The sequence below is a fragment of the Falco punctatus genome (genome assembly GCF_963210335.1).
Source record: "Falco punctatus genome assembly, chromosome: 6".
NCBI lineage: Eukaryota > Metazoa > Chordata > Aves > Falconiformes > Falconidae > Falco > Falco punctatus.
The window spans coordinates 92275059-92296297 of NC_137585.1; the positions used below are offsets into that span (position 1 = coordinate 92275059).

Below are 21239 nucleotides of genomic sequence, written 5' to 3' on the forward strand. Positions count from 1 at the left end.
CTCCCTGATCCAGAGCCCTGTGCTCCAGGTGAAGCTCGCTGCTGCCTGGTTTCCAGCAGCGGTCGTACAGCCAGCTGCGTCGTCTTCAGGAGGGTGCCTGGTGGCTCAATGCAGATCCCCTTCGGCGTTCCCAGGGATGCGCTGCTGTCACATTCAACTGGAGCTGACCTTGCAGAAGAGACCAAGTTTTGTGTGTTTTTTTAGAAAAGAAAAAAAGCCGTAACTATTTGTCTTGTCACTGGGATTCACTGCAGATAACTGATTTTTCAGGCAATGTATAAAGGCTCTTGGTCAGGTGTGATGTAAGCAAGGGCAGAACACGCAGTTCCCATTCCCATACTGGCTTCTCCCCTCTAGCACACAATTCTTTTCATTTACTAATTTAATTGTTTATTACCTCAAGCCTTTGGCGACACTGCCTTTATTAACAAAACGGTCATATGGAGAGACAGCAAAACACAGAGGAGATAAACTTAAAAACAGTGCCAATGAGGGGATGCTGCTTTAGTGATTCTGTTCCTTGTTCTGGCTGACGGGCGATTCTGCTGCTCTCTGAGGAAACCGTGCAGGCTGCGGGCAGTGAAGGCTTTGAAGAGCCTGTCAGCATTGACTGCAGTTCTCCCCAGCTGCTCTCACTGAAGTCGGAGCAGACTTGAATTGGCAAGAGGGTGGTTTTTAAATCTACTGCAAATTACCACCACTACCACCACCACCACCCCGCCCCCCCAAAGCAGCTGAATAATTAGCCGGCGGGTCAGTGTTTGCTCATAGTGAGACAGAGGCAAACAGTGCTGTGCCCTTCAAATGGTATCTGCAGTGCTATTTAGAAATTAGGGTTAAATTAACCTTCCAGGGTACGGGCAGTGCTAGCCCTGCATATGTGGCCTCTTCCAAGGTGAGCAGAACTTCTGAAGATGCGTAGGCTTAACTCTTTCCAGAGCTGTCCCACCAGAGCCTCATGGTGCTCCAAAAGCTGACCTTTAGAATGAAACCCTTGGTTTGGGTTTAAAGGCTGTGCTGCTTACACAGCAGTACCGGTTTCTGATTTCCACCCAGTTTGGTTTTGCCAGAGCTGTAGGGAGCTGGTCATGTCATGGCTGTTCTGGAATGTGGTACAGTGAAAGGAGAGAGAGAAATGGCAAATTTTCCCCCTCGGGGCGGTCAAATGCTGGCAGAGGTTGTCCAAGGAGGTTGTGGAGTCTCTGTCCTTGCAGATCTTCAAAGGCCAAGGGCACACAGTTCTCTGCGACCTGCTCGAGGTGAGCGTGCTGGAGCAGAGGGCTTTGCCCAGAGGACCTCCACGGGTCCCTTCCAACCCCACCCTCCCGTGTGGCTCTGTGCTTTGCTTTTCCTCCTAAAGCCCCTCAACTCAGCCCCGATGCCCGCTGGAAAGGGTGCTGGGGAAGGGACGATCCCAATCTCCTCCCCGAGGGTCCACCCCAGCACAAGCGCTCCCCACTCCACAAGACCCTATGGCAGGCACAGTCAGGAGAGGGAAAAGATTCTTTTATTGTCAACAGCAGCTGCGGGGGCCCAGGAGTCACAGCTGTTCAGCCGGTGAAAATCAGTCAGCACCTGCAAGGACAGAGTCAGAAAGCTCTGCTAAACCCCCAGAGGCAGGAAGAGGCAGGATTTGGTTCCCCCCTCTTTGGGGGACGCTGTTTCCGAGGCATTCCTCATGGCCCAGAAGGGACAGCTCTTGCTGGCCTCCACTCGAGGCCGGCTCCGGTGCCTTCTCCCCAGGGGTGATGTCCCTAGGGCGCTGTGCGTGCGCAGGGATGCTGACAGTGCCCCTGTGCCGCGCAGCAGGGCTCGACGGGGAGCCCCCGGGGAGCTGCCGTGGGGCTCATCCCAAACCCTGCTCAGCACCAGCCCTCGCCGGCCCTTGCCAGCCAGCTGGGCTGACTTAGGGCCGTGTTCAGAGCTGGGAAAGATGGGCAGCAGCGCCTGGTACGCACCCGGCCTTCCTGACGTGCTGCAGCTTCCTGCGTTCTCTCAGGTTTGGGTCCACGAAATCATTTCCTCTCTTCTCCTTTTTATTTGTGCTTGGCTGTCCCTCTCCTCTGCCCAGGCTTCTTTTCTCTTCCTTTTCCTTGACTTTTCCTTCTCCTGGTGGGAGCCTGCAAACCTTTCCATCCCACAGCGTGATGAGATGGGGAAAGCCCCAAGCCCCTGCAGTGAGCTCTCAGGTCAGGCAAGGGGAGCTCTTCCTACCTGGTTTCCTGGGGCAGGCTGGTCAGTTGTGGCAGGCGTGCCAGGGACTCTGCCGTGCCCTCGGGGGTGCCTGGAGGCAAATCTGGAGGTGCCTAAACCAGAAATTTGGGAGGTAACGGGTGGCAAGTGACAGCCTGGGGTAGTGAGGGCCTGACTGCCAAATTGCTGTATGAGCTCTACAGAGGAGATGCTGGTTTGCATCGTGCACATTTTGCACAGTCCAGCCAACGCAGCCTAGACTTGATGAAGCTGCGACGGAGTAGGATTTGAGCAAAAGCCCTCTCAAGGTGGCAGCTACTCCTTTCTGTCCTTCTGTGGGTATTTTGTAGGTATGTTTTGTTTGATGAAGCAGATCATACTTAATGAAGTGCATTCCAGAAACAGCCTTTCCAGTTTTCCTTAACACGCACCACTCTGGGGGGAGAGGAGGAGCCCCAAAGGCACAAGAGAGCGGCTGCCAGGAGGAGGCCCAGCAGCTGCTTGGCCTCCTGGGAAATTTCTGTCCCACTTGAGACATGTTGCCCCAGTGTCTGTGGAGCTGCCGTACCTCTGCCGCTTTGGGCCCTGCCCCTGTGTCTCCCCCAGCTCCTCTGTCGATGTCCAGCAGAGAGGCGGCTGCATCCAGAAAGGCTTTTGCTGGACGCTGGGTCTCTGCTGTGCCTGCAGGGCCACTTTGCTCTTCGCACCGCAGCTCTGGAAAGCAAAAGCACGTGCAGCAGCGTGACTTCTTGGAAGTCAAGAACACCTAAGCAAAGCCCAGCCGAGCCCTACACCGCTTGTCTCCTCAACGTTGAGGTTTCTGGCATCCCAAGCCCCAGTGTCTGTGACAAGCCTCAGCCCCTCCTCCTACCTGTGCGCCTGTCCATGGGTGCTGGCACCTCCTCGGCTGATGGAGGGGAGAGGCCAGCCACCTCCTCCCCAAAGATGTCCCCGCAGTTTTCAATGAGGAACTCCACCAGCACGTTCACCTGCAGACATCAAAGCCTTGGTCTCAAGCCAGGTGCCTGCAGACGTGTCAAGCAGCCTTTCCTGCTGCTGACCCTTTGTCTGCGCAGGCGGCTGCGGCTGGGGGTTGCTCTTCCAGGCACCCAGCCCACCAGCCCTGGCTCAAGGGAGGAGGCAGCCAGGGACCTCTCAACAGCCAAGCTCCGATGGGCCGGGAAGGCAGCACTGGCTGCTGGGTAGGGCGTACCTTCTCGGTCACCGCCAGCATGGCCTGCAGCGGGAGCAGGTCCTCGTTGGGTGGGCTCAGCAGGTTGGGCCCGATGCAGATGGCCAGGTTGCTGCAGCTCATTCTGCTGGTGGCTGCGTTGTGGCCAATGTGCTGCAGCAGGGCCATCAGCCGCTTCAGGAGGAGGAGGTTGGCCGCAGGCAACTTGTTGGCCACCCTGAGGGAAGAGGAAGACAAGGCTGATGAAGCAGAGGGTGCCCACAGCCGTCCCCGCAGCTGGCCCCAGGCGGGTGGGAGCCAGCAGCCGTGTTGCACAGCTTTGCGGCTGCCCGAAAAGACAGCTTTCTGAGGAGCCCGTGCCTTGGCAGGCAGGTCCCAGAACTCTCCCGGTCCCTGCTCACCAGGCAGGCTGCTGCCCACACTTACGCTTTCAGCTCCTCCACCTTGGCCTGCTTGCTGGCCCTCTCCATGGCTGCCATCCAGTCCTCGTAGAGGTCGATGAGGAGGAGCTTGGTTGGGATGCTTCGCAGGAAGTCCTGCAATGCCAAGGGCTGCAGGTGAGCCTTTGAACGCTGCAGGCCAGCCAGGAGCTCCTCCAGCTGCAGGTCAGAAGCGCTCACCTTCAAGATGACGGCCAGCAGCAGCGCAGGCTGACTTCCCATGTCAATGTCCTTGCCGCGGTCCAGGGCCTCGCGTAGCTGCCGAAGTTCTGTGCCGCCGGCAGCTCTGCGGAATATCCCCTCCGTTGTCGGTCCTCGCTGGCGCAGGACAGCCAGCAGCTCCTGCAGGAGAGGCAGGAGGCCACTTGCTTGGCTGAAGAACCAAGCGGTGGCAAGGACCAGAGCTCTGCCCCAGACGTGGTTGCCTAAGCACCACAAAGGGTCTGGGACCAGAAGCAGGTTCTGGGGGTGCAGAGTCCACTGCCCTGTCCCCGCAGCTCTCCAGAGCAGCCGGAGGGAGGGCTGGGGACCCCGTCTGTCCAGGCTGGCTTACCTGGATGGGCCGGGGCAGCGTGTTGTCCTCCCCACAGAGGGCTGCCAGGGGCTGCCCAAAGAGCGCCCTGCTGCAGCCGGAGCCCGCCTGCCCTGGTGCCTGGGCAGCGGCCGGGGTGCACCGCAGGGCGAAGGGCCAGGGCAGCCCCATCCTCCTCCTGCTGGTGCTGCTCCCGCTGCTGCTCCCTCCTGCTGCAAAGGAAAACAGAGTAAGACATCACCAATGGAGACCCCAGGCCAGCGGTCCCAGCGCCTGCCCTGCCCTGCGCTGCCCCGCCTGCAGCACGGTGCTGTGTGGTGTGGCAGGATGGGCAGGGAGGCAGCAGCTGGAACCGTGGCTGTGGCTCGGAGGTGTTGACTTAGAGGCTCTTGAGAGCCATCGTGCCACGGGGTCAGCCTGTGCCAGCCTTTGCCCTGCCCTCCTGCAAGCTGCGGGCTGCAGCAGAGGCTCCGTGTCCCCGCAGAAGCACGTCCAGCAGCCGCGGCCCAGCAGTTGTCCTTGTCCGTCCAGGTGACATCCTTCCGTGGGCTGCCCGACCTGCATGGCGACACTCGGGACAAGTGAGCACAGCATTGCAGGAGGTTGCCTTGCTTTCCCAAACTCACCTGGTGCGGGGCAAAGTCCCCCTGCGTTTGCAGATGGGGCCGTCGCAGGCCCTTGCTTGGGATGAGCCTGCAAGAACCAAGAATCAGGCTGTGCTTGCAGAGCAGCCCCGCAGCAGAAAGGGCCACCAGCAGCCTGAGCGCGGCAGAGCTGGGACCCTCTGCCCTCCCGGGCTCTCTTCCCCATGTGGCAGGGTTCCTCCCAGTGTCACCAGTCAGAACATGCTGGTGTGCTGCTGGCTTCCCAAAACTCTCTGCTCCCTGAGTGGCACCGTCAGACCCTCTGTCCCTCCCGCACAAGGTCACCCCAGTCCCTGTGCATCCCGGCGCAGCCAGAGGCAGGTGCAAGGCAGCCATTCTCACCTCTGCCTGTGCCTCCATCAGCCTCTCCAGGCTCCTGGCGCGCACTGTCCTCCACTGGGCAGGAGAGAAGGAGGGGAAGAAGGTGAGCAGCCATGGCTCTGCTGCTCGGCTGCAGGAGCAGTGCTCGGGGACAGGGCCCAGAGCAGAGAGACACTCACGGCGTGGCGGCGGCTCAGCTCCTTCTCCAGGAGCTTGATGGATGTCAGATGGGTGACACGGGCTCCCTTGCGTCCTTCTGGTGTCCTGTGCACCGGGAAGGGAGAGGGAGAGAGCTGGGTGAGCCCCAAGCCGTCTCTTGTCTCTTGTCAGGCAGCTGTGCCCGAGAGCTGCTCGCAGCCACGGGGGCACCTTCCCCAGCTGGGGGCTGTGTTCCCCTGTCCGTCCAGCTTCTCCTGGAGCACCCCCCCGGCTTACCCCAGCAGTGTGGCCACCCACAGCTCCTTCAGTGCCTGGGATCTGCAGGTAGAGAGGAGAGAGCGTCAGGCCCTGCTGCCCCCAGCCCTGGGCAAAGGTGGGTGCCTGCACAGCCCTGCCCTGTGGGGCAGGATAGAGGCGCTGTCCAAGCCCTGGGTCGCTCTGTCCTGCCTGAGCAGCTGCGTTTGCCCTTCCCTTCTGGGGACCAAGGGGTGATGCAGGTGACCAGGGGATGCAGGATGGGGAAACATCCCCCGTCCCTCCCTCCCTGCCACCGAGCTGCCTGCTCCCTGCCCAGCTCTGCACGCAAGGCAGAGGCCTGTGTTCATGGGATGGCGCGGGCACGGCTGGGAACCTCTGCTGCCCGACCACGACTCACCCAAAAGTGGCGATGCAGGAGCCAGTGGGCCAGGCGAGGATGACAGAGGTGCTGTCCTCATCGGTGCTTTCCTCCTCCTCCTGTCCATCCTGCCCCGCAGCCTCCTTCCCGCTGCTGAGCACCCACAGCTGGTCCAGTGTCAGGCAGAGCTGTGGGCGCAGGCTGGTGCCATGTCTGCAGAGAGCAGAGGCGGGCACTGAGCTGGAGGGGGGCTCCTTGGGCTGGGTCCCCACGCGCAGAGCCCTGTCCCCCACCTGCCCTTGGGACGGACATTGGTGCCTCCAGCACCGAGGGGCCGGGGCCTGGGGCTGGTGCCAGGGTGTCCCTGGGCCGGGGCTGGGGGCAAGGACCTGGGCTCTGAGGGTCTTACCGCAACTTGGCGACCACCAGTTCCTCGTGGAGGAGCAGAAGGCGCCTCTCGCTCCTCTTGCGGCCCCGGGTCAGCCGCACGTCCGCACTCAGCACCGGCTCGGCGTCGCTGAGAGCCTCCCTGCAGAGCAGAGCGCGGCGGGCATGAGCAACGTCAGTGCTGCGTGGCCCAGCTGTGCCCGCGTGTCCCCGAGCCCGGGGGGAGCCCACCTGGAGCCGCAGCAGCAGCAGGCCTGGCCCATCCTGCCCGGGAGAGGAGGGCCCTGGCCGTGCACCGAGGAGGGGGCCCAGCCGGCGACGGGGAGGCTGGGGAGCGGGGTGCTGGTGCTGTGGCAGCGCTCCTGGGCCAGAGGCTGCCTCCTGCCAGCGCCGCTGCGTGCCAGCACAGCTCTGCCCTGCTGCCTGTGGTGGCCGTGGGCTCCCCGTGACCAACGGTCTGAGCCCAACGGAAAGTGGGCGGGGCCTGGGGGGGCGGGGCCGGGGCCCTCTCCAGTATGGCCGGGCCTGCCCCGCCCGGGGGAGCCCCGAGCAGGACAGGGCAGGGGGCGAGGGCCACCTCCCTGCGCCTGCGGCCAGCGCTTTGACCTGGGGTTTTGACAGGGTCCTGGTCGATAAAAGAAGCTGTTTTTCCTAGAGATGGCCGTTGTGGCCTGAGGCAGACTCCTCTTGGTGGAGGCCGGCCTAGCGGTCGGAAGGCCTCTGGCAACCAGGCCGTGCCAGGCCTCAGGCCCCAAGGCGCTGGAACTGGAGCAGGCCCACCGGGAGGAAAAACTTCCATTTTTACCAAAAGGCAGGGGGACTAGCAGCAGTCAAGAGCCGCTCGTGTCCTGCCAGGCGCCACAGGTAAATGAAATGTGTGGTGAGCTTCGGCAGGGATTGTGGTGCCCCTGGAGCACCACCCTTGCTTGGGAAGGCCTTATCCCACCTGGGTGCTAAGGCTTCCCCCTTGGCAATCAGGGCTGGATGAGTGCCACACAGGAGCCCCTGCCCTGTTAGCCATGACCTTCACCCAGCCGGTGGCCGACACGGCCAGGGGCGAGTCTGTGGGGTAGGCCATGACCATGGCAAAGAAGGGGAAAAGTAGTCAGCTTTTGATGGCCCGTGTCTCGTTTCACTGTTGACCCTAAGCAATACCTTGCTTCAAATAGAAGCCATTCAGAGAGTTACACACCCACCCTTTTCAGGAAAAATGCAGGAAATCAGAGACATCCAGCAAATTCTCTTGTGGCTGTTGTACACTGCAGCAAGAAGCGGCGTGGGTCCCGTGGCTAATGCTGGAAGGGGAATTCAGCACTTCTGGGAAAGGGAGAGAAAGGCACTCTTGTGGGCCAGGCTGGGATTGGAGAGCCTGGGTGGGTGTCTGGGGTCCCAGCTTTCCCGCAGTGCTGACTGTGGTGCCTGCTGCTTGTTCTTCCCTGCATCGCCAGCTGCATCCACCTGCTGGGGCTGTGCTTGGGAAGGGCTCCGGGGGTGAGCAAGCCCATGGGAGAGGCCTGGGGAGAAGCTCTTCTCCAGAGATCTACCAGAAACTGTCCAGAGCATCTGAGAGGATGCTCTGTGTGACAAGGGAAGGTGCCCGTTGGTCCAATGTATGGAGCCTGCAGGGCTCCCATCAGGGTCCTTTGACCGACCCATCCTCCAGCCAGCAATCCAGGTGCTGGGGGGTCCCATGTAGGTCTCCTGAGGTACCCTTTAGCCCCGGGCAAGGTGTCGTGCCTCAGTGTGTGCTTGCAGGGCATGTTTCCTTCCTGCTGACAAGGGCGGAATTGCAGTTAAATGCCCCTGGGCGATCCCGAGCCGAGCAAACTTTTTCCTATGGGCCACACTGCTTTGCAGTCCATGTGTGTGGTTCAGCTCCTGCATGGGAGCTGAGGACACGAGGTGACCTAGCTTGGAAGCTGGCCACTCGTGCTCCAGGCAACTCCAGTTGCTTGCATTTTCCTTCAGCTTCCCCAGCCTGATCATCTCCACTGTCACCTCCTCCCTGTCCTACAAGAAGTATCCCTCTCCCAGCCATTAGGACAGTGGCGCAGCACTCAGAATCCAGATCACTGGTAGAGAAGAAGGACAGAGGAAAAGAGAAGTTCTCCTTTGAAAGAAATCCTTCTTTGTCCTCCTTTAGCTACCAGTGGATGAAAAAAAGGGGGACAGAATTTCAGGCCAGCCACAGCACTGGCTTTCAAGCCTGAGCTTGTCATGTCATGGCTGTTCTGGAATGTGGTACAGTGAAGGAGAGAGAGAAATGGCAAATTTTCCCCCTCGGGGCGGTCAAATGCTGGCAGAGGTTGTCCAAGGAGGTTGTGGAGTCTCTGTCCTTGCAGATCTTCAAAGGCCAAGGGCACACAGTTCTCTGCGACCTGCTCGAGGTGAGCGTGCTGGAGCAGAGGGCTTGGCCCAGAGGACCTCCACAGGTCCCTTCCAACCCCACCCTCCCGTGTGGCTCTGTGCTTTGCTTTTGCCCTGGCAGAGATCTCCAGGGACTTTGTGCTCCATTTTGTGCTGCCTTAGGGCTACAGTGTGCTGGGGTTTGGGGGCAACAAGGTCAAGTATGCCAGAGGTCAAGCAAGTTAGTGTCAAAGTGTGTTACTGTTATGGTCAGAATCTGTGTTTGTTGGCCCTGCGTTCCTGGGGTTAGGGCATTTTTATCTTATCTTGTGATCTGTGTGGTGGGTTTTTTTGTGGAGAGTGCCTTTTTCAGCTTTTTTTTCCTTTGTAAAGTATGGATCGGTGCCTTTGGTTTGTGTACGAAGTTTCGTCTGGTTGTTTTTCTGCTGTGCTGGTGGATGGTGGTGTTTTTTCTGTCTTGAAACCATCGTTACTGGTCTAATATATCTCCTGCAGGTCAGGCAGTGTCACTTCTGGCGTGGTCTGACTCATTTCTGGTGAGCTGGCGGGTAGGTATGGAGGACTTGTGGTCCCTCCATGGAGAATGACTGCTAGAGGACTAACAGGCAGATCTGTGGAGGGGTGAGAGGACCGCTGGCCCATAAGTAGTGACTGTCAGAGGACTAAGAGTACTTGAACTAATGTGGGCTTCCAAATTCATGGTTATTTGTCCTGCCTTGTGGAAGAGCCATGGGAAGTCACCAGCCACACGGAAGGACAAGGGAGTTCCCAAGGCTACGTGGCTTCTTGGGTTTTGCTTTTGAGTAAGAAAGTCTTGTCTCAACATGAGTGCAACTGTGAACGGTCAATTTTGCTAACTTTAGAAAGCAGGGAGTAGCACTTTTCTGCTGTGCCTCACATGGCTGCCCGGGCAGGGTGAGAAGCAGCAAGAGAATTCCTGACTGGCACCTTCTCCAGGGGAGCAGTGCTGCACTTTGCCGAGGTGAGCTCTGGTTCTGCATGAGTGCACAAGGTTTTGGTCAATTTTCTCACCACAGAAAGCAGGGAGCAGCACTTTTCTGCTGTGCCTCACGTGGCTGCGAGGGCAGGGTGAGAAGCAGCAAGAGAATTCCTGCCTGGCACCTTCTCCAGGGGAGCAGTGCTGCACTTTGGCAAGGTGAGCTCTGGTTCTGCATGAGTGCACAAGGTTTTGGTCAATTTTCTCACCACAGAAAGCGGGGAGCAGAACTTTTGTGCTGTGCCTCACATGGCTGCCAGGGCAGGGTGAGAAGCAGCAAGAGAGTTCCTGCCTGGCACCTTCTCCAGGGGAGCAGCGCTGCACTTTGTCAAGGTGAGTTTTTTTGGGCTGTACATTATTGCCACTGAAAAGAGGTCAGTTTTCTCACCACAGAAAGCAGGGAGCAGAACTTTTCTGCTGTGCCTCACATGGCTGCCCGGGCAGGGTGAGAAGCAGCAAGAGAATTCCTTGCTGGAACCCTCTCCAGGGGAGCAGCACTGCACTTTCCCAAGCCATGTTTTTTGCTTCTGTATGAGTTCTAAAGGTGCTGTGTCAATATTCTCACCACAGAAAGCAGGGAGCAGAACCCTTGCGCTGTGCCTCACATGGCTGCCATGCTCAGTGGGAAGCAGCAAGAGAATTCCTTCCTGGTACCTTCTCCAGGGGAATTTCCCAGTTCCCGAGAGACTCCTGGCAGCAGCTGCAAGGGGGCTCCCAGCCGAAGGGTGGGCCTGGGTGTTGTTGGGGTGGGAATTGGTGATGTCTCCTTTCCTTAGTCACGTTAACACTTTGGAATAACAATTGGATGCATCGCTTCTGTTCCTCTTTTATCATATTGCTCACAGTAACTGCTACTGGTTCCTTTTATCACATTGCATGCTATTTTCTTTTATTGTAATACAAGAAACTGCGTTTGATATATTTCATTATTTGATATATTTGATAGATTTGATTATATTTGATGTAGAGTTCAGCTTTGCTGTGTATCCAGTCAGCCAGCAAAACATAATTTGGCGTAGTCGGCATCGTATGAAGTAAAACTCTCTCTATTTAAGAAAAAAAAAGGTTCCTCGACTTGCTATTGTCAGGTGGGAGCCATTGCCTTATGGTGTTTGGGCCAGAGTGGTCTGGTGGTGCTGGGCAGTTGGGCCATGCCAGGGACAGAGGGACGGGGGCAGGGGAGGGGGCGGGGGGAAGGGGTTTAGGGAGGGAGGGGTGGGAATGGATGAAGGTGTTTAGGGATGGACCGGGGTGTGTGGGGGTGGGGCAAGGATGTGTGTTTGTGGGAGTGGGTGTGGGGGGGGTGTGGGGAGGTGGGGGTGTGTGTATTGATAAACCGGGGGTGGGGGCGTGGGGGGGGTTGAGGGTGTGTGTGTTATTTAGAGAACAGATTGGGGGGCCTGGGGGAAGGGTTTTAGGGACGGACCGAGGGTGGGGGAGGGCTGGACCAGGGTCTGGGGGAACAGGTTTTAGGGCCAGGGTAGGGAGGTGGAGGTGGGGGATGATTTCAGGAACAGCCAGGGTGGAGGAGGGGGTCAAGGGAAATCTTTCAGGGTTGTTTGGGGGGAAGGATTTTAGGGACGGATGTGGTGTCTGGGGGGACGCTTGATGCCACTGTTTAGATTCCACTGTATATACGTTTATGTCCAGGGATTCTGTTAAGGGAAGGCTGCTGGCTCGGCAAAGGGACAAGATGTCTGAGCTCCCCAGTTACCACACTGATTTGGTGTGTAGCTCTACGTTAAACACACCTGCGCACAAAGGTTAGGCCAAGCTGACTCTCTAAAGCTGTTAGAAGTGACGAATTAAGGGACCTCTCATCCAGGGAGTCAGCCTTGGGAAGGATGGGGAAGAAAGAATGGGTGGGGAAAAGATCTGCGTTCTCTTCGGTGATGCAGAAAGAGCCTCCGGGTGAGGACGTTGTGGCCGCAGGAGGAGACAAGCCAATAGAGTGCTGCGATCCGCAGAATGTTGGTTGGAATTCGGACAAAGGTAATTGTTGTGGGGGGAGATCGTGACCTCTGACTCAGATAGCCCCCCGAGAGAGGGCAAGGCCCCGCTTGGGGAGCACGGGGAGCTAGTAAAAAACCTCAGCAGCGCTGTCTGAGGGTGTGTGCTCGTTTGCATTAAAGCAAGCAACTTGTAACCCATCCTGTGCCTGACTGAAAATACGTGTGTAATGCGCTATGAGTGTGCAAGTGCTCTGCTGTCCGTAGTGCGTACCCTCGAGGAACTGGGTGAGCACGCTCAGAGGAAACATTCCCCCGTGCTCCCAGCACTGCCATAAAGAATGCCGGCCTTCTGAAACTTGCAAGCAAGGCTTAGAGGGTTTCTCTCCATGACCGACTTTATGGCATCATTCCCACCATACTGGAGAGAGCAAATCTTTCATTGTTTGGTGGTGAAAGCAGCTTGGGGAGTGTCACTGATGTGCAGCACTTTTTTAACCTCAGGTCTAAAGTGCCACCGGTCCTACCGTGGGGTACGTCCTTCCTCAGGCTTTCACCAAACGGAAAGGATGCATCAAACCCACCCCACAAACACGTCCTGCACTTTTTTTATCTTTCCTGGAACGTGGGGACATGACCCTGCTGGGCCATCAGTGCCACCTGCCTGGGAGCCAAGATGGTGCCTTTGCATTCCAGGCTAAGGACTTACCTTCTTTTTTTCCTTTTCAGCAACTTTAGAGCCATCCTTAGGGAGGCTGGTTAAGCTGGTTTACTGCACAGCTGGTCGCCAGTGGAGGGAAACGGTAAGCTCCGCTGTTGCCTTTGGTGTTTACTTGTTACCTTGTCACTCGTTTGAGTGATCTTACCATGCCCCGGCAAGCAGAAGCTATCACGGCACTTTAGGCCTTGGTCTAATAGTCATGCAAAGCAATATTGAAAGTCATTCTGAGATCTGGAACAGGCCCCAATGTGCATTTTATAAAAGTGCATCTTGGCTGCTCTTTATCTTTGTATGGGGTTTTTTTCCCGTTTCTCCAGACTGTTGAAGCTCTGAAAGGTGCCGATGAGCTGCTCTCCCTCAGTTTGCTCCTTTGCCTTTGGGGAGTGCGGTTCATGTTTTCTTCATGGCTTTGCAGAGGAGAAAATCCATGAGTACACCACCTTGCTTTATTCACCTAAGCTAATTTCAGAAACTGCCTCCTTTAACTTAAACATGAAATTCTTCTTAACCTCTTTGTGCACTTGTAGAAAAGCAGAGTGGGGTGGGGTCTGGGGGTGTCTTCAGGAAGTGCCCGCAAAAGAGCCTTTAGGAGACCCTGTCCCTTGACTCACATGTGGGGTAGTGAAGAGTCTGAGAAAGTCACGGGTGTTTTGGTGTTCACCAAAGCAGGTTTTCATTTTGTTTTTTTTCTTTTTTATCTTATGTAGCTTATATCACCAGGTAGTGACAGCCTGGGGATGACAGGAGGGGACAGCAGGCAGTGGTAGTGTGGAGGGTGACCAGAGGGGACAGTAGGCGGGGACAGGCCTGGGGGTTATCGGAGGGGACAGCAGGCAGTGACAGCCTGGGTGGTGACAGGAGGGGACAGCAGGCAGTGGCAGCCTGGGGGGTGACAGGAGGGGACAGCAAGCGGTGATAGCCTGCATGGTGACAGGAGGGGACAGCAGGCAGTGGCAGCCTGGGGGGTGACAGGAGGGGACAGCAGGCAGTGGCAGCCTAGGGTTGAAAGGAGGGGACAGCAGGCCATGACAGCCTGGGAGGTGACAGGAGGGGACAGCAGATTGGGACATCATGGGGGTGACAGGAGGGGACAGCAGGCAGTGGCAGCCTGGGGGGTGACGGGAGGGGACAGCAGGCAGTGGCAGCCTGGGGGGTGACAGGAGGGGACAGCAGGCAGTGGCAGCCTAGGGGTGAAAGGAGGGGACAGCAGGCCATGACAGCCTGGGAGGTGACAGGAGGGGACAGCAGATTGGGACAGCATGGGGGTGACAGGAGGGGACAGCAGGCAGTGGCAGCCTGGGGGGTGACGGGAGGGGACAGCAGGCAGTGGCAGCCTAGGGGTGAAAGGAGGGGACAGCAGGCCATGACAGCCTGGGAGGTGACAGGAGGGGACAGCAGGCCGTGACAACCTGGGGATGACAGGAGGGGACAGCAGATTGGGACAGCATGGGGGTGACAGGAGGGGACAGCAGGCCATGACAGCCTGGGAGGTGACAGGAGGAGACAGCAGGCTGTGACAACCTGGGGATGACAGGAGGGGACAGCAGGCAGTGGTAGTGTGGAGGGTGACCAGAGGGGACAGTAGGCGGGGACAGCCTGGGGGTTACCGGAGGGGACAGCAGGCAGTGACAGCCTGGGTGGTGACAGGAGGAGACAGCAGGCAGTGGCAGCCTAGGGGTGACAGGAAGGGACAGCAGATTGGGACAGCCTGGGGGGTGACAGGAGGGGACAGCAAGCGGTGACAGCCTGCGTGGTGACAGGAGGGGACAGCAGGCAGTGGCAGCCTGGGGGGTGACAGGAGGGGACAGCAGGCAGTGGCAGCCTGGGGGGTGACGGGAGGGGACAGCAGGCAGTGGCAGCCTAGGGGTGAAAGGAGGGGACAGCAGGCCATGACAGCCTGGGAGGTGACAGGAGGAGACAGCAGGCCGTGACAACCTGGGGATGACAGGAGGGGACAGCAGATTGGGACAGCATGGGGGTGAGAGGAGGGGACAGCAGGCCGTGACAGCCTGGGGGGTGACAGGAGGGGACAGCAGGCTGTGACAGTCTGGGGGTGACAGAAGGGGACAGCAGGCAGTGACAGCCTGGGGGGTGACAGGAGGGGACAGCAGGCAGTGACAGCCTGGGGGGTGACAGGAGGGGAAAGCAGGCCGTGACAGCCTGGGGGGTCACAGGAGGGGACAGCAGGCAGGGACAGCCTGGGGGGTGACAGGAGGGGACAGCAGGCAGGGACAGCCTGGGGGGTGACAGGAGGGGACAGCAAGCCGTGACAGCCTGGGGGGTGACAGGGCACGGGGCGGTGATGTGCCCAGGGCCGTTGGGAGAGCCACCACAGGCGCAGGGGCTGACAGGTGACGCTGGGTGGTGAAGGCCCCAGGGGGTGACAGGAGGGACACCGCAGCCCTGGAGTGTGACAGGGCACGGGGCGGTGACAGGCTGTGGGACAGCAGGGACACCGGCGGCCCAGGCGGGGCTGATGAAGGCCCCTCCCCCAGGGGCGCTGAGTGGCCCCCTGAGCCCCTCTGTCACAATGCGGAGCCGCCCGGGTTGCCATAGCGAGCAGCTTGGCCTGGCAGCGCTGGTGCGAGGAGGGAGCAGAGGCCGAGCCAGGGCCTGTCGCCATCGTCCTCCCACCAGGGCTGCGAGGAGGAGCCGGCGGGCTCAGCCCGCGCTGCTGGCCCCAGCCCCTCGGTGGGCCCTGACCTGCTGTGGGGGCCGCGAGGCCAGCTGCTGCGTGAGGTGCCATCGCGGAGCGGGCACCGCCTGGCCCCGGCCATGTCATGTGTCCACTACAAGTTCTCCTCCAGGCTGAGCTCTGATGTGGTCACCTTTCACGGCCCCCACATCTCCCTGCGCGACCTCAGGCGCCAGATCATGGGCCGCGAGAGGCTGAAGGCGACCCGCTGCGACCTGCAGGTCACCAACGCCCAGACCATGGAAGGTGCGTGGGGGCGGCGGGCGCGGGATGCGGGGACCAGCCGGCTGGCGGCGGCGCAGGCGCCCAGTGAGGCGGTGGGGCCGTGGCCGGCAGCGGTGACTTGTGCTGGGGCCTCAGAGCTGCTCTTCCGTGGTTGTGCGCTGGCAGCTGGCGTCAGGGCTGTGTGCGCAGCCAGGCACAGCAGCGTACGGGGTCCGTGTGCGACACCGCGCGTGGAAGAGGTTTGGTTTCTGGGAACCCTTCTAGGTAAAACGAGAAGGGAATGTGGGACAATGCCTTGTCATCACAATCCTGCCAGATTTCTTTGAAAGCCGGCAGAGAAGGCTGAACGTGATAGAAAAGGAGTGGGTGGCTAATTTAAAGGGGAAAAAAAAGTGGGTTTGGTGACTGAAATTTGTCTTCAGCTACTTTTACTCCACCGCATTGGAAAAGTGGTGCTTGGCTGCTGCAGAAACTGCTCAGTAGCAACGTTTGGGATCAAGAGTGTATCTGTGAGTGAGAATCTATGCAGACCCTGGAAAGCCATCTTGTACACGAGTGTTCCGTCTAAAGTATACTTGGCATTTCTTGCTAATACAGCTTCTTTGCTGCACCAAAGACATTTTCATTCAGATGCTATTGAGCATCATTTCTTCATTTCTTTCAAACGGTGCATTTTTGTCGTGGTACTGCGTGTTAGACGGTGTCAGGGCAGTACTGAAGTTTTATGGCAGATCAGTTATGGTGAATATACCTAAAAATGTTCTTAGAGAAGCCCTAAGTTCTTTTGAATCTGAGAAATGGTGCTTGATTCTCAGAGACGGTAATGGTTTTGTATTACTTAGCGTGCTGTTTCAGTTTGGTAATCTACCGTCTGGCAAAGCTTGCATGTGATTGAAGACTTTGGAATATGACTTGTCAGAAATACAAAGACTTGGAAACCGTCTCCATTCCTTAAACATTCAAATTTTATTGGTTGGGTTTTTTTTCTTTTTTCCTGTGGTTCTGTGACATTCCCACAACAGTCTTGTCTTTACAATGTGTACTCATAGGATTTTTTCCTCTTCCTCTTTGATGTATTAAAACTTAAACAGAATGACATGCCTGCTGCGGTAACTGTAACTTTGGCCCCAGCCTTTCAAGTGGTTGGACCTAAACACGCTGTTTACCTACAGATAGGTAAAGTATGTTCAGGAGAGTATCTGTGAGCAGACTTAACAGCACGGTGTTAGGGGTCTTGGGGGTGTTACGGGATCGCATGTCATATACAGCGGTAGAGACAGACATGCAGGTAGAGGCAGACGTACAGGTTGTGACACAGATGCTTACTGGAACTTCTGTAAGGGTGTTTTCCCTGTGAAAATGCAAAAATCCCCCAGCGGTTGTCAGAGCAAAGCTAAGGAATACAATTCAGTGTCAGACACATGTATGCCAGATTTTGGGGTTTTATACATAACGGTGAATTTCCGTTTTTATTGAACAGCATCTACGTGCTTAAAGTCACCTTCAGAAGATGAAGGAAAGAACTAGGCCTGGATGTCCTGCCTAAAGGGGGTTCTTGGAGATCTTCCCTGTGGAGATATGGTAGTGGGTTTTATAACTTTGTGCAGGAGTCCTGATTAAATGTTGGCATGATCTTGGAAAGACCCTTCAGTGAACCCTGAGTGAAGATGGCCAACTTGTTCAGATTTTTCTGAGCTGCGTGATCACGGAAATCTCGTAATAGGAGCAATGCTAATAGAAGCTAAAAGTAAACAGGATTTTACACATCACTGGGGAAAAAAAAAAGAGATGGTGGACTCTTTTTGAAGATGGTGGGAAGGCAAAATGGATGGTTGGGATGTGTTTTAAAAGGTGGGAGGCGGGGTGGGAGTGTCCTCTTCCGTGCTCGCTATTATAGAGACATGTTCTAGGGTTTTGTAAGCTAACAGGAGCAAAAGCAATGAAAGTTAGATCAGGAAAGAGCCTCATGTTTTAGCAGACTCTGCTTTAGTGACTTTAGAGACCATTTTGCTGTTGGCATTGAAACGATTCAAAACAAATGGAAAAGATTTTGCTGCTTGTGTTTGACTATCAGACCTGAAGATTTCTGGAAAGGTACCGTGAGTGTGTGGAGATGATAAAAGCATGACGCTGTGTGTAAAATGTTGCTTTTCTATCTGTAAAGGGATTCCCTGAAGTGCTATGTCATGACATATTAATATCACTCTTACGAACTGACTGATGCTTTCTCTGTATTGATGTTGTTTCCAGAATACACAGATGACAATGCCCTGATTCCAAGGCACTCATCGGTAACTGTTAGGAGAGTCCCTGTTAGAGGAGTTAAAGCTACCGGCCAAACAGACCTTGGGTAAGTAGCCATAACACGTTGTGTCCTGTGGGAGGGGTTTCAGTGTGTTCACCTTCTTTGTGGCTGTTGGTTTACGGAGGCATTCCGGTTGTATCTTTCTTGTTAAAGCTGCTGTTAAATTGTGTTGTGACAGGGCAGATTTGAATGTATCTGTCCCAAAGCAGACTTAGATTTTTCAGCCCGCTGGGACGTGGCATTCAAAGTCCAACAGTGGTAGCTGTTCTGATGTTTGAATTGGGTTTGTTCTTGGGGTTGTTTTTTCTGAGAGTCAAGTTCTCCATCCTGTTTCCTCTAAGCAGAGAGATTCCTTATTGTATGCTTTTGCTTGTATTGCTTTTAGAGTAAACGGAGAGACACATTGCAGTGTGAACTGGTAATTGGTTCCCATCTGCCAGCAGTCCGAGTCTCAGTGTTTGACTGCTTCCGTTGTTTGGGGGCGGGGGGGCAGGGTATTCTTACACCCCAGAGGGGTGGGGGTGGCGGGGCTGCATGCTATCTCCAGAGGAAAGACTGAGAGTGGCCAGCTGGCAAACCGTGCAAACAAGAAGTTTCATTCTTAAGTGATTCCTATTAGTTTCCTAAAGACAATGCCTGTGTCGGGCAAGAGAAAAAGAGCAACGTCCTAAAGCGTATTGCCTTTTGTGCCAGGATGGTGAAGGAACAGTTGATCTTTTCCAAACCTGAAGCTCAGAAAGCAGTTGAGCACATTCCCAAATGTTGGTAGTTACCTTTCTAAGTTTGATTTCACCCTAAGCTGCTCTCTGTGCTCCAGGTATTACTGCTGTATTCCTCAGATTTATGGAGGACAGAGAATCTGATTACAATTGCAGATATTCAAATGTAAGCCTGACTACAGCATTGTTGCTGTCATCGATGTATTCGTACAGTCCAGTTCTGTATCAGCTGCATCAGCATGGTTTGAATGGTCATGTTTTCCAGCCTTCTTCAAGACAGACCTCTCCTCCACCATGAGTAGATATTACTGACTTGTGGTTTTGCCGTGTCTTTCTAATGTTAGTTCTCAATAAATAAAGTATACCGGCGAGTTTCAGCGTGTCTCTAAGACTTACCTCCAAGACTTAACCTTGAGACATAAGTCTTAACCTAAAGACCTAACCTTTAAGACTTAACCCTAAGACTCAACCCTAAGACCTAAAGGGTAGAAGCTCCTGATCTGGCTCCAGTCAATCTGGGATCATCACTGGGAACCACGGAACTTGGCCAGCACAAGGTCTATTAGGTAGCAGGTTAAATGAGGCAGAGGAGAAGCCCACCACTCTGATGAGCTGGGTTCTTGGCACCAAGGTACCTCTGTGACATTTTCACTGTGCTGCAGTGTAAAGACGGCCTGTGATTTTCAAAAATTGAAGATCAGTCTTTAAAATGCAATTCCTTGGACAATAATAACATTGTGTCAAGTAAATACATACACCCCTCACCAATGGAGTTTTGGGTTTTTTCTTTGTACCTTTGCTGCTTCTGCAGAAGCCAGTAGTGCAGAGGGCTGAGGGTACAGCTGCACAGAGTGGCTTCTGTTTTGTGAGCTCTAACTAAACATGCAATGGACAGCCATTAAGATTGGGAAAGCTCACAAAAAGCTTAAAAACAGATAAACCACAACATTTCTTTCTTTTTTATAGAACTCCTTAGATTACTCCTTTTTTTATAAAAATGAGAAATCAGGGGGTTGTCATGCTTTTTATGCTATCTAAAGGCTTTAATCAGCAGTGCCTCCCCTGTCCATTCAGAGGAGGTCATGTCCATCTTTTTTCAGATTTTCTGTAGCTGGAAGAAGTGTTTTTGCCAGCCACCACAGACAAATTTTCCTAAAAGGCATAATCTGTCCATTTAAGTGTTCCTTCAGCCTGATAATGATTTAAAAACTGTGCCTGCTGGTCTGAACCTGGATTTCATGTTCTAGTTCCCTCCTAACAAAATAAATAGAATGTTCTTTGCTGTAGATGCCCCATTGCAACGGGGTCTCCAGGAAGGGATTCTGCATCCAGCCCATCATAAATAATCACGCAGAATTCAAGAGAATATTTTAAGACCAACATGCTCTGCACTGTTTAACGTCTTCACCACTGTCATCTACAGTGGTGAAGATGACAATGAGGAGTACAATGAAGAGGAAGAGAACTGTAAACAGTTTTTTTCTTTTTTTTTGCAAGGAAGAAGAATGAGGGGCTTTTCAACTCTTGCAATGCACTGCGCAAATGATTTCTTAGAAAGAGCATTACAATTCTAGGGAAGACTTGTCAACAAGTTTTTGAAATAGTTTCCTAATCTTCAAAATATTGGAGCTGGTAGTCACCAGCTGTGGCTGACGCACCATTTTCTGACTCCTGTGAAATGCCTAACTGTCTATTTCCATAGTGGTATCATTCCCATACCTCCTTTTCCTTAAATAGAGTTTAAAATGGGGTCCACAAATCAGATGATGCGGTCCACAATTCAGATGGCCATCAAAGAGTCTTCAAAATTTCTCAAAATTCAGGTACTTCTTTTCTGGGAAACATACTCTTTGCTACTTTAACAGAACATGTACGTGTATGTATGTGTAGGTATTTACAAAGAGACATTTTGTAAAACATTAGTTAAAACGTTGACTGTCTCTCACTTAGAGATGAGAGATTCCGGGGGAAGGAATGGATTGCACATTCCCAGCGAGTGAAGGCGAGAGAACACCCTGCTCCCGCGCGTTCCCTCCGTAAATGCCTGTGCTAGTTCTCAGGCGGCCCCAAGCTGCTTTTCACATCCCCCCTGCCCTTCAGGCCGGCTGGCAGGGCTGTCTGTTAGCGCTCCCTCACCGCGTTTCAGGCTGAGCACGCCTGTCAACAAGACAAACAGGAGGGCTTTGCTAACCTTAGTATCCTCAACGGAGACAGGGAAGGAGCACTCACGTCACCAGCTCTGCTGGCAGGCATCACGGGACAGCAGGTCTGCGCAGAGGTTTTGTGTCGAGCCCTCCCTGGGGACATGTTGAATCCAAAGGTTTCCTTTTGGGTGTCAAAGGGCGATTGTTTTGAAAAGGAGTGCTGAGGATGGTTTTGGAATCATTTAAGATCAACAAAGAGCAGCTTCTGAGTACGTGTTGGACCTGCAGTTCCACTGCACTTGGCAATAGCTGCTGTTAAGGACTCCTTTTCCTGGCCAGAAGCAGAGCTTGTGGGCAGACAAAAACCAACAGAAAATCCAGTACCAACAGAAAATTCTTAAATCCCTTGCTAAGGGATTATCAAAAGCTTGATTCCTTTTAGTGCTTCTGGGTCTGAAGCTGAATTTCAGCAAGCAAATCCAACTGCCAGGACTCTGAAGTTGTGTGTCCTTTTAATGCTGCAAAACATAAATAATGCTACTTGCATGCATCTCAGTTAAATGTACCGTGGCTAGCTTCTTCAACCAGTCTGGAGCTTAAAGGCCAGCTTCAAAATGCTGGCGGTGTACTTTT

At 55.0% G+C, this 21239-nt stretch overlaps 1 long non-coding RNA gene across 1 annotated transcript; it reads left to right on the forward strand.

Moving 5' to 3' along the window:
• Nucleotides 1–20469: 20469 nt before the first annotated feature.
• On the forward strand, nt 20470–20982 carry LOC308065603. The gene is made up of 2 exons (XR_013928844.1): nt 20470–20745; nt 20783–20982. It is a non-coding gene; the product is annotated as an uncharacterized lncRNA (long non-coding RNA).
• Nucleotides 20983–21239: the final 257 nt, after the last annotated feature.